Below are 12,856 nucleotides of genomic sequence, written 5' to 3' on the forward strand. Positions count from 1 at the left end.
ACAACGCCTGGAAAATAACTCTTTACTTTTAAAAAGCGTCGCGGGCTAACGCTTGTTCAGTAAAGGATATGCGATGCGCGCCGGATGGCGTAGCAGAAGGCTTCGAGCGGCTGAAGATGCCGGCGTCCTCTCAGCAGTCCCGCTGTAAGCTTGTCCACGGCGTAAAGACTCCAAAAATCCGGAGGATCCAGCGAAGAGAAGGTCTTCGCTGAAGGAGATTAAATCTAAAAGAACTGGCATGACGGGACGTTCATTATATAGCCCTCATATGCTAATTTCAGCAGGCTCTGAGCACGCGAATGCGGGACGCGCCCCCATTGGTCGCGCGTTCTAAGTTGCCCCGTCACTGGTTCGAGCAGTTGCCGCAGCACAGCCAATGACCGAGCTGCCTCGCTCATCACTGTCTGCTGTGCAGCTGCAATGCGTTTTACATAAAGACTTCAATATTTCTCGAGAAACGGAGTTTTCCCATAGCGTAAGCTACTTACGCAATAGGAGAGACCTCTCGATAGGGAACTACATTTCAAGGTTTACACATAATTCACATCCAACGCATTGCATCCAAATATATTAAATTGCTCATCTCAAGCACAGCTGTTAACACTCAGCACCATAAACTATCAAACAGTCATGACATTTGAAATATTTATCAAAATGGAGAGACAACACTCACAGTTAGAATGCCACAATTGTCTGTGTCCAGCGAGTTATTTTCATTTTGGCTGTTCAACTCAGTGTTTATCTAAATGAAAGCTAAGCCCCTGTTTAAAGGCAGCCAATTCCTCTTTGTTTTGGGAACTATAAAAATCTGTGCACGATTTCTGTGATTCATTTTTACAATTTTGATAATATATAACCAGAGAAAGTGCATTGTTGGAGCCAATAATTTGTATTGAATTATTTTATAATTTAGATGATTTATTTATTTTGAGAATAGTCATTTGGATTTATTAATTGTTTATGTATTTAGCTGTTCTGATTAACTTTGATTTTGGTCAGCTGTGGAAGGAGGAAGAGGTGTGTCTGAAGAGGTTCTTTGGGTCTTAACATACGGGCAGACACTAACGAGAGAGGACCGACACAGTCTTTGACCTCATGTTTAGTTTGACAGTCTTTTTTGTTGTTCGTTTTGTTTTAAATAAATAATGAAAGGAAACAAGCGACTCAAGCCTTATATTTTGATCATTTAAACATGTGAGTCAGACGTAGAGCCCGGTAACCTGGCACAGTGGTTTTAAATTTAAAATGGACAAGACATGCATATAGAAAGTATTCGGACCCCTTCATTTTTTCACATTTTAATATGTTGCAGCCTTATGCTAAAATGCATCAAATTATAATTTTTTCACGCCAATCTACACTCAATACCCCATAATGAAAAATAAAAAACAGATATTTTATAACTTTGCAAATGTATCAAAAAAAAAATGTATATCACAGTGACAATTATTCACACCCTTTGCTATGGCACTTGAAATTTAGCTCAGGTACATAACAAAATGCTAAACAAATGAAGGGGTCTAAATACTTTCTGAATGCACTGTATATCCGCCAATCCGGAAGCATTAAAAATTCTCTCTATTTAAAAAGAATAGCCACAAGACAAACAATATGCACGATAAATGGATTTTAGTGTGATAAAGTCACTTACTAATCTATTATTTTAAGTACATTTATACAAATATAAGAAAAACATTTCTGCCTTTAAATCCTTCAAAAAGTGTTCCCGTTAACTAACATTGTAAGTGCCTCACTGTAACCTTGATTTTTGCTTTAAATGTTTTTTCTATCTGTACATTTTTATCTGCGAACAAATGCACATATAAATGTACAATTCTTTGTGCTATTTAAATACATGTGAATGTGCTGTTGCGTCTTAAATAACGCTTGAGACTGTTGCAGATAATTTTTTTTTGTAAAATATACATTCATGTGACATTTTCTCAACATCAACAAAGTAGAAAATGGCCCCCGCAAAAAATCCCTAAATTAACCACTTTCCCTTGAAATTAAAATGAATGCTTACTCTCATTGTCTTGCATTATGGGCAACTGTCACATTGATGTGTTTTAATTTCATGTCTTTTATTTTGAAGATCATGTTCAGTTCATGTGTTTCATCAGTCCTGTCTTGTCATTGGTTCATGTGTTTTTGTCTTGTTAACCTGTTTATTTGTTCAGTCCTGCCATTGGTTCTCATGTGAGTAGTTCTGGTCTTACATTGGTTGTCTTGTTATGTTTATGTTTGCTTTGTGATTTATAGCTTCACACAGTCTTGAACTTCTGAAGGCTGTACTCTGAATAAGTGTCATACTTAAGAACTTTGCTCAAAGTAGTGTTGTTGTTGTTGTTTTTTTTTTTAGAATATTTGCTGATAGTCTCCAGTGTGCCATATGAGTCCAGATATATTACTTGTCCTGCTTGTTTTCAGATTAATCATGGAAGTGATTATAACTCTTCTGCTTCTCTTAAGTACTTTTTCTCTGGGGAATACAGAAGGTAACAATACATTTATTTAGCAATACAAAATTTCCTTTTATTTTTTCAAAGCTAAATAAAATCAATTTTTTTTTTGTTTATATGTGTGTGTGTGTGTGTGTGTGTGTGTGTGTGTGTGATCATGTGGCAATGATTGGTGACTGTCTTGCATGTAGGTATATGCAAAAAAACATTGCAGTGTTTTCCACAATATACACCTGTCAAGTCCTTGCAATACACTTGCAGTACCCATACTATATTCATGTAACCCATGGTATACAATGTAAACGTACTGTTGCAAACAAGTGTTTATGTACACGCAGTTAATGGGAGTATTATAGTATATGATGCACATTAAAAAAAAAAAATCCAGTTTAAAAACTAAAAATCATCCTGTGTTTTGACAAGACTTCCCTAACTTTGACTAGGAATAACAGGATATCTCTTGTTTGTCAAAATATTGTCATGATTAATGAGGGGTCTAAATACCATGCAAAACTCATTCTGAACACAACATCTTGGCTGTGAATATTACAAGAGCAACAGTGTTTTTACTGTGTAGTTGAAGAGTGCCCCTTTGGATGGACACCGTTTGGCGAGAAATGCTACAAATTCTTCTCTCCGCAAAATGACTAGATCACAGCTGAGGTGACGTGTTAGTTGCAGCAATATGAAGTTGATCATTTGACTAAAAATCCTTGTTCGCTAATAAATGCAGGAATATTCAGGACCGTTCCCTGTTTGACATGTCTATTAGGATTTATTGAAAATGAAATATTTGTGCTTTCTGCTAGAATATTAGATTTTGCATTAACTGAACGTGTCTTTTTAGAAAAACTGTCAAAGCCTTGACGCAAATCTTGCACCTGTGTGAAGTCAAGTGGAAAATGAATTTCTGCTCAGTCTGGTGCCTGTTTCTGCACGTTGTTGGATTGGTGGTCATGATGGGGTAAAGGTAAGTATTTCTGCTTTTACAAGAGATGACAAACCGTTGTGAACAACAAAGAGATGTGATTCCTAACAAGACTTGTTTATCTGGAAGACTGAAATGTATGCTAAACTAAGGTTCTAATGAAAATTATTAAATGGACACTACTTTTAATGTGTTGGTGACCGAATAACCCTCTGAATGGAGTCTGTAAAATGGTGCACTTAATCCTTCTACACCCATTTAGGATGGACAATGGTTGTGGAGTGATGGGACCACCTTTGACTACACCAACTGGTGCTCTAATGAACCTAGTGGGGGTACTGCGAACTGCTTGGAAATGAACTGGACTAGTAAGCATACAGTTTGGTTCCTTGAATCCTGACTTCACAATACTATATGATTAATTTGATGTCTGGAAGTTCAACATTTCAAGTTCCATGTCTGATATATGGGTGTACCCCATTTTGTTTGAGACCTAATGGTGATATTCATTTTACCAACAGATAAACGTTGCTGGAACGATCAACTCTTCAACTCCAATGGGCTATATTTGTGCTAAAAGCATGTGATCAGATGAAATTGTGCTTCAGAGGTACTTTTTGTCCTCCCAGGCATGTAAATGTATTCTGATTTTGCCTTCTCAAATGGGATCTTTTGGATTCATTGTGAATTGAAATTTAACTTCTGAATTGTATTAAACTTCTTTTGAAACCATAAAATCAATAAAAAACATTGAATCCAACCCTGTTTCTTTTGAAGTTTAATCCCAAAAATGTATTTAAGGCAAACTTAAAGCATGGAGTAGGTGACTGTTCACATGCGTGCGCACACACACTCAACTTGATCATGAACCCACTGAAAGGGGAAATGGGAAGTTATGCATGCTATAGTACATTTGCTCTAGTTTCATATGCCAGTGGAAAATCAAGTCCAGAACGAGACAATTGTATGCAGTCCTGGCAATTGATCTCAACAAAGGACAACCGTGTCTGCCCACTTTTTCAGCTGTCTATTCTTGTAGTTTCCCTTTTGAACTTTCCAAAAAAAAAAATCCTTTCGAAGGTTCTTCGCCATGAACCAACCAGCTTTTGAGGAATCGCAACATTGCAAAAAGTATTTGAACATCGGACCGACAAAGGTAGAAGCAATAATTTTTTTTTTTTGGCTTTCAAACATAGTTCAGATGACCCCACCAAGACCACGTGACTATCTGTATGGCTATGCTATAATGCTACTAGTATATATCCAAGCCTAAATGGAACCTCTAAGTATCTTGAATCACACTGAAGGCTCACTTGTGTACAAATGTCTATTCCACATGGTTTTTATTATCCAAACAATTTGCAATGTATGGAAATGCATAACTACAGAAATCAAGCGAACATTATGTGCACAATTAAGAAATTAGGTCTTGCACAATAGGACTAGTGCACATATGTTCTATAAATTTCTGACCATTCAAAAAAGGACACCTATAAAAATTGAGACTCAAAATATTGCTCTTTTGGTGTATAGTTCTTTATTTGTTCTGATGGTATTGAGACTATACATGTATGCATTTGTCTGATGCTTTTATTTAGAACTTTCTGGGGTTTTTTTTCTTCTTCTTTGGGATAGAAGCAGGGCCAGCCCGTGGGTTTGTGGGGTCCTAGGTGAAGTAGTGAAAATGGACCCCACGTTTCTTTAATGTCATAACTTTACTACATCCGCAAAATCCCTGCAAATGTAATGAGTGGATTATTTTTTTTTTTTTTTTTAATGAGGAAGCACTAAAATATAACCACTCTATAGCTTTGTAGATGACATTATGCATTCAAACAATTCTTAACTTCTTAAATCTTAACCTTAACTTTTTTCAAGAAGTTCAAAAACTAGTGTCTCAATATGAGGTCATGGAAACTGCACGTATATCGTTTTCAGGATAACACTACAATAAGGTTCTATTTGTTAACAATGCATTATGTATCATTAACAATGAACAATATAATTTTATTGCATTTATTAATATCGGTTAATGTTATTTTATAGAAATACAATTATTTCATATTGCATTAATGTTAACATACAGTATACAATTTTTAGTGTTCGAAATGCATTAGTTTATGTAGAAATTAACATTACTAAAGGGTTTATGAAATGCTTTATATATATATATATATATATTATACAGAAAGTATTCACAGCGCTTCACTTTTTCCACATGTTATGTTACAGCCTTAAATTCCAAAATGGATTAAATTCATTATTTTATTAAATTCTACAAACAATACCCCATAATGACAATGTGAAAGAAGTTTGTTCGAAATCTTTTCAAATGTATTAAAAAAAATAATAATAAAAAAAACAAAAATCACATGTACATAAGTATTCCCAACCTTTGCTCAATACTTTGTTGAAGCACCTTTGGCACCAATTACAGCCTCAAGTCTTTTTGTGTATGATGCTACAAGCTTGGCACACCTAATTTTGGGCAGTTTCTCCCATTCTTCTTTGCAGGACCTCTCAAGCTCCATCAGGTTTGATGGGGAGCGTTGATGCACAGTCATTTTCAGATCTCTCCAGAGATGTTCAATCAGGATCAAGTCTGGGATCTGGCTAGGCAACTCAACGACATTCACAGAGTTATCCCATAGCCACTTCTTTGTTATCTTGGCTGTGTGCTTAAGGTTGTTATCCTGTTGGAAGATGAACCTTCACCCCAGTCTGAGGTCCAGAGTGCTTTTGGAGCAGGTTTTCATCAAGGTTGTCTCTGTACGTTGCTGTGTTCATCTTTCCCTCGATCCTGACTAGTCTCCCAGTTCCTGCCACTAAAAAAACCTGCCACCAGCATGCTTCATTGTAGGGATGGTATTGGCCAGGTGATGAGCGGTGCCTGGTTTCCTCAAGACATGACGCTTGTCATTCAGGCCAAAGGGTTCAATTTTTGTTTCATCAGACCAGGGACTTTTGTTTCTCATGGTCTGAGAGTCCTTCAGGTGCCTTTTGGCAAACTCCAGGCAGGCCGTCATGTGCCTTTTATGGAGGAGTGGCTTCCGTTTGGCCACTCTACCATACAGGCCTGATTGGTGGAGTGCTGCAGAGATGGTTGTTCTTCTGAAAGGTTTTCCTCTCTCCACAGAGAAATGCTGGAGCTCTGTCAGAGTGACCATCGACTAAGGCCCTTCTCCTCCTATCGCTCAGTTTGGCCAGGTAGCCAGCTTTTGGAAGAGTCCTGGTGATTCCAATCTTCTTCCGTTTATAGATGATAGAGGCCACAGTGCTCATTGAGACCTGCAATGCTGCAGAAATCTACAGACAATTCCTTGGACTTCATGGCTTGGTTTGTGCTCTGACATACACTTCTTCAATCTTCTTCCTCTTTTTTATGGCAGATCGCAACAAAACTTTTGCATTACTGCCACCCTCTGTGATCATGAACCAGAGACTCTAACCACTACCTCCCCCCTCCTCATCCTCCAACCCAACAAGAGTCATTGCTTCAGCCAGCGATGCGTGTTCAGCTCCTCTAGCTTTCACTCGTAACCCTTCCTAGACCAGAGGGATGGGGGAGAGGGGAAAAAAATGTAATAAAAATTATATGTGTAATATATATATATATATATATACACACACACACACACACACACACACACACATACATACATACATACCCTCACACTCCTATATTTTTAATAGGGTTTTAATACTCTCATATCCTTAACTACCTATATCCTATCAATTAGGCCTGTACACTCCAGAAACTTGAAGAATATTGTTATTACATTCCCTACTATCTTTGGATTTAAAATATTTTTTAATTAAATATCTTGTTCTCCATTTCTCCTTATCTCCTCTACTAGAATGACTCTCTCCTCTGTGTGTCTTCCACAATGCATAATGACGTGTTCTACTGTTTCACTAATTCCACACCATTCACAAAACCCTGTTGGATGCTTGGATATTAATTGCATTGTCTTATTTAGCCCTGTATGCCCCAGTCTGAGTCTTGATAAAATATTTTCCTCTCTTCCATTTCTACTAGAATGCCTTTATAACTATTGCTTTGATTTCTGATCTACTATTTGATATATCTATTTCCTCTTTTGTATCCTGTACTGCTTGTTTTGTCAGCTTATCTGCTACCTCATTCCCTTTCACACCCACATGTGCTAGAACCCACAAAAACTGTGCCTCACCTTTATTTGTTGCAACAAAAATAATTCATGATGAATCTTCATTACTAAATCTTGTCTTGTGTCAGACTGTTGGGCATCGATACTTGAGAGGGCTGCACTGGAATCTGAACATACTAATACATCCTTCACTCCTGTTTCATTAATCCATCTTAAAGCAATCACAACTGCCATAATTTCCCCCATGAACACTGATAGCCTATCTAATATCCTTACCTTCTTTGAGATTTGCAATTTTGGTATAACAAATGCTATACCTACTTGTCCACTACTTGGATTATTTGATGCATCTGTAAATATTTGAGTAATGTGTCCATACTCTCTACCCAAATACTCCCTTACTTGGATTACCTCATGCTCACTCTTATCTTCTTTTTGTCTGCATTCCAGTAGTGTCAAATCTACTAGAGGTTGAGGCAAAATCCACAACAGAACAGCTGGCAATTACACTCTTGGTGTAATTCTAAAATCCTTTATGCCCATTTCCTTTACTAGATCCCCTACCACCCATCCGAAACTATTAATTTTGTTCTTCCCATACTCCCAACACTGATCTAATAATTTTAAGATGGGATGTGATTTGTCCTGTCCCTTAAGATTTGCCCAGTAGACCACTATCAACTGTTGTCTTCTTATTTAAAGAGGCATTTCACCTACTTCTACCTGTAATGCTGAAACTGTAGATTATGCTCCACAACAAATCTTTAATTCTTCTGCCTGAATTTTATCTAATTTAGCTAAATGAGTTTTAGCTGCAGATCCATAAACAATACTTCCATAATCCATCACGGATCTAATTAGTGTTATGTATATGATTTTTATTTGCCAAGCTGTCCATCCCTCAGTCTTGACCATACACACACCGCATTATATTCAAAACTCTTTTACATTTCTCTTCCATCTTTTCTATATGCCCCTTCCATGTGAGTCTGCTGTCTAACCATATTCCAAGAAACCTTACCTTATTTACCCTTTCTAATGGCTGATTGTACAAATTAAATTTTAACTCGTTATCTATTCTTTTATTAGTGAAGAACACTGACTGGGTCTTTTCCACTGAGAACTTAAATCCCCACTTAAATGACCATTTCTCCACCTCATTTAATGCCCTTTGATTTTCTGGACAATACACTTTATATACTGGCACCTCTATACCATAGAGCTCCATCATCTGCAAACAATGATCTGCAAATACTTTTATCCACCTCTGAGAACACATCATTGATCATGATTATGATTATAAAGAGCAATGGGCTAATAACACTTCCCTGTGGAGTTCCATTTTCTAATGCTCCATTAGTTAATATACATTCTCCCACTCTCACCTTAATCTTTCTTTCTACCAGGAAAATTTTAATCCAATTAAACATTCACCCTCCTATTCCCAATTGTCCCAATTTCACCAGAAATCCTTCTCTCTTTCCATAACATATCATAAGTGTAGTGTTCTTGTGCAGTGTGTTGAAACTCTGACTAAACACCAAGTTAAACCATAGCCAATGAAGACATAGTCGTAGTAAGTTTGACCATTTACTGTCACACTTCCTCATTAACATGCTGGTGAAAACTGTAGATAAAAACAATACAAAATATTCAGTATTCATGTTCTTGACTAAACATTACTTTGTACATAGCTGTAAATAGGAAAATACTAGCACTATAAGCAGAAATTGAGGTACCAAGTACCATAATATCATGGCTACTAGAATTACTGTTAGCTAGTACACAATAGTAAACAAACCGTTCTTTTAATAACTTATCGAACATTATTTTTCCTTAACAAAAGACATTAATGGCATACGATCTTCAACACGTCTAATGTCAAATAAATGAACTTACAACATTGCCTCTATGATGCTTCATAGCGAATGCAAATGTAATATTAGAGTGAGCACAACATGAATGTCTCTTCTCTTTTCCACAGAACCAGGAAGCGCTTAACAGGGAGTGACGTCATCGCGCGAAGCAAATAATATAATTTTTACAAACAAGTTTCTTAAAACTGTAAAGTAATTATCATCTTATTTTAAACTAAAAATAAGTACTAGCAAATGTTTAAAGAAGCCATTTAAAAAACAGTTAACAAATTCCTTTAGGGCAACACAATAAGCTTTCTCTATATAAAAAAAATACTACCACCACGGTTTCTTTATTCATCAATGCTTTCCTTATGTCCGACTCTATAAGTAATACTGGATCCATTGTTCCTCTCTCTCCTACTCTCATCTGACAATTTTTTAGAGCAGTTCACCTTTACAAATGACTCTTGAAACATTGTTGCCTTTTCTTCATCCGTTACAGCTAATTCTTCTCTCATCTTTAAAACTGGTTATTCAAACTCCTTTCGTATACCTTCATCTTTATTTATCATACTCCATACCTCTTCAATTGGAGTGTTTTTCCCTATTTCACTACAAAAAGATCTCCAAAAATATCGTTTAGCATTTCTTACCACTTTTCTAACTTCTGCTTGGGCCTTTTTATATTCAATCAAATGTTGAAAATTATGTGTTCTTCTTACTCTTCTAAATGCATTCCTTTTATTTCTAATAGCTTCATAACAATTTTTATTCCACCATGGAACTATTTTCATCTTCCTACTTCCTTTACTTTTTGGAATATATTTTCCTGCTGCTTCCTTTATAACAGAAATTATCTCACTATTTATTTCCTCAATACTACCCCAATTTATATTCTCAATCCGATTCAATCCTTCTACACTCTCTCATAAACTCTGCCCAGTTGGCCTTTTCATATATCCACTTCCCTGTACCTAATGTTTTCCCCTTTCCTCTCCATTACTCATAATAGATATTAATAAAGGATAATGATCACTTCCCACCATGCATTTACTTAATATTTCCCACTCAGATACTCCTCCTAACAATGTTGACACCAATGTCAAACCTAAGGCTGATCCTAGTCCTTATCCACCCATATCCACCCTTGTGCACCCTCCATCATTGAGACATACTAAATTCTTTCCATCTATCAATTATCTGACCATTTCTATCTACTTTTGCCCCACCCCAAAGAGTACTATGTGCATTAAAGTCCCCACACCAAATACTCCTCTCATCTCCTTGACCTTCTATAGCTTCTGATTCACTTAACTCCAGTCTCTTACATGGATTAGAAAAATTTATTATAACATATTTTTTACTTTGGTCCCATATCTCAACTACTACATACTCCATTGATATCCCTATTCCCACCAATCTATATGGAATTCCTGATCTTATGAAATTAATACATCCCCCTCCATTACCCTCTACTCTATTGCTTCTTACTACTGAATATCCCTTCAAAACAAAATCAAATCTAGGTTTAAGCCATGATTCTTGTATACATATCACATGTGGTCTATCCTTCATTAGATTTACATACCCTTTGAGCTCCAATCCATTTGCAAAAAGACTCCAGGCATTCCACTGTAATATTATTATCATCATAATTAATGACCAGAACATATTTCTTGACTTGGCTGTAATTCTATGGTTAGGCAAAATCCTTAACTATCTCCCATGTCATTCCTTTCACATCTAAAAATCTCTCAGCTGCCCTCACAATAATTTGTATCCTCTCAGTTCTCTTTTCCGTCTGAGCTGTGCAATTAATAACATCCGCCATAAACAGCACAAAGTTTTTTCTTACTTACTCTTAACTCATCTTCCCTGATCCTACCTTCTTCTCTCACTCCTATTGGTTCTCTTGTTGCTTTTATGATCTGCCCTCTGTCATTACCATCTTCTGACTTCTCCTTGCTCCTTAATTCTACTACTTTCACTGCCTCAACATATGACAATCTACTTTTCTCCCTCTCTTTCTGTACCTCCACTGCTTTCTTCCTAACTTCACAGCCCCCATTTGCAACATTATGTGCTCCACCACAATTGCAGCACCTAACCTCAGCACCTGCTTCACACCTATCATAATCATGTTCACCTCCACAACGAGCACCTCTCTTTTTTGCCTTACAGACATTAGCGATGTGTCCATATCTCTGGCAATTATAACATCTTTACGGTGCTTTCACATATTCTCTTACTGGATAACTAATATAACCTTTTTTAACTCGATCTGGTAATATCCCATCTTCAAACTTTATCTTTACAGAAAAACTATCCACTCTACTTCCCTCTCTATTCACCTGCAAACGTCATCCCTTCTCTCTTCTACTACCCCCTTTCCTCCACTCTCCCCTGTACTACTTGCTAACCCTTCCCTGCGATTCTTTTTCCTCTTATTTGTGGATTTACCACTCCCTTCTCCTACCTGTGTCCATCCTACCTCCATTTCATCTCCATCATTCTTAGTCTCTGATTCAGTCACACTCTTTTTTTATTTGTGTTCGAGTCATCTCTCCCCTTCCCAACTGCTTTCGCCATGACCGATCGTCCAAAGTCAGACTCAAACTTTTCTGATGTAAACAAACACAAATCTCTCTCTTCCTCTCTTCTCTCCAGACTGCTGCTGCTGCTGCTGCTGCTGCTGCTGCTGCTGCTGCTGCTGCTGCTTTACTTGGTTCCTTGGAAGAGCAGCTGGGAAGGTAATCGATTCTCTGACATGCACTGTTAACTTTGGTATCTTATATAGACAGGTGTGTGCCTTTCCAAATCATGTCCAATCAACTGAATTTACCACAGGTGGACTCCAATCAAGTTGTAGAAACATCTCAAGGATGATCAGTGGAAACAGGATGCAACTGAGCTCAATTTTGAGTGTCATGGTAAAGGCTGTGAATACTTTTGTACATGTGATTTTTTTAATTTTTAATAAATTTGAAAAGATTTCACACAAACCTCTTTCACATTAATGGTGATGGGGCTGTGTTCTCTGTCTTTCTTCCTGAAGTCATTATGGGGTATTGTTTGTAGAATTTTGAGGAAAATAATGAATTTAATTAATTTTGGAATAAGGCTGTAACATAACAAAATGTGGAAAAAGTGAAGCGCTGTGAATATTTTCCGGATGCACTGTATATATTTATTTAGCGAGTTTTATTATTAGGTCCACTAATGTTAAGTTCTTTTTGCACCAAAACTGTCACAATTTAGTAATATATGATCATTTTCCACCCTGTCTCTGGCCCTCTGTTGAGACATTCGGTTTTGGCCTAAGCACCTCCTTAAATCTTCAGTATAAATTCCCACTGTTATGATTGGCTGAAAGCATGTAGCCCCTTGACATCAGCCATGTTTTATACTCAAATGGAAGAGAATGAACAACCTCACAATATTATAAAACTACATTTCAAGGTTTACACATAATGCACA

General features: G+C 36.9%; 1 long non-coding RNA gene and 1 pseudogene across 1 annotated transcript; one reads left to right on the top strand and one right to left on the bottom strand.

The window, feature by feature from the left end:
* The first annotated feature begins 2,437 nt into the window (after positions 1-2,437).
* On the top strand, positions 2,438-3,977 carry LOC127654594 (ladderlectin-like; annotated as a pseudogene).
* A 1,167-nt stretch (positions 3,978-5,144) lies between these two features.
* On the bottom strand, positions 5,145-9,507 carry LOC127655429 (uncharacterized). The gene is made up of 2 exons (XR_007972038.1): positions 9,420-9,507; positions 5,145-6,936 (listed from the first exon to the last, which is right to left on the bottom strand). It is a non-coding gene; the product is annotated as an uncharacterized LOC127655429 (long non-coding RNA).
* Positions 9,508-12,856: the final 3,349 nt, after the last annotated feature.

Source organism: Xyrauchen texanus, chromosome 14 (assembly GCF_025860055.1).
Source record: "Xyrauchen texanus isolate HMW12.3.18 chromosome 14, RBS_HiC_50CHRs, whole genome shotgun sequence".
Taxonomy (NCBI): Eukaryota; Metazoa; Chordata; class Actinopteri; order Cypriniformes; family Catostomidae; genus Xyrauchen; species Xyrauchen texanus.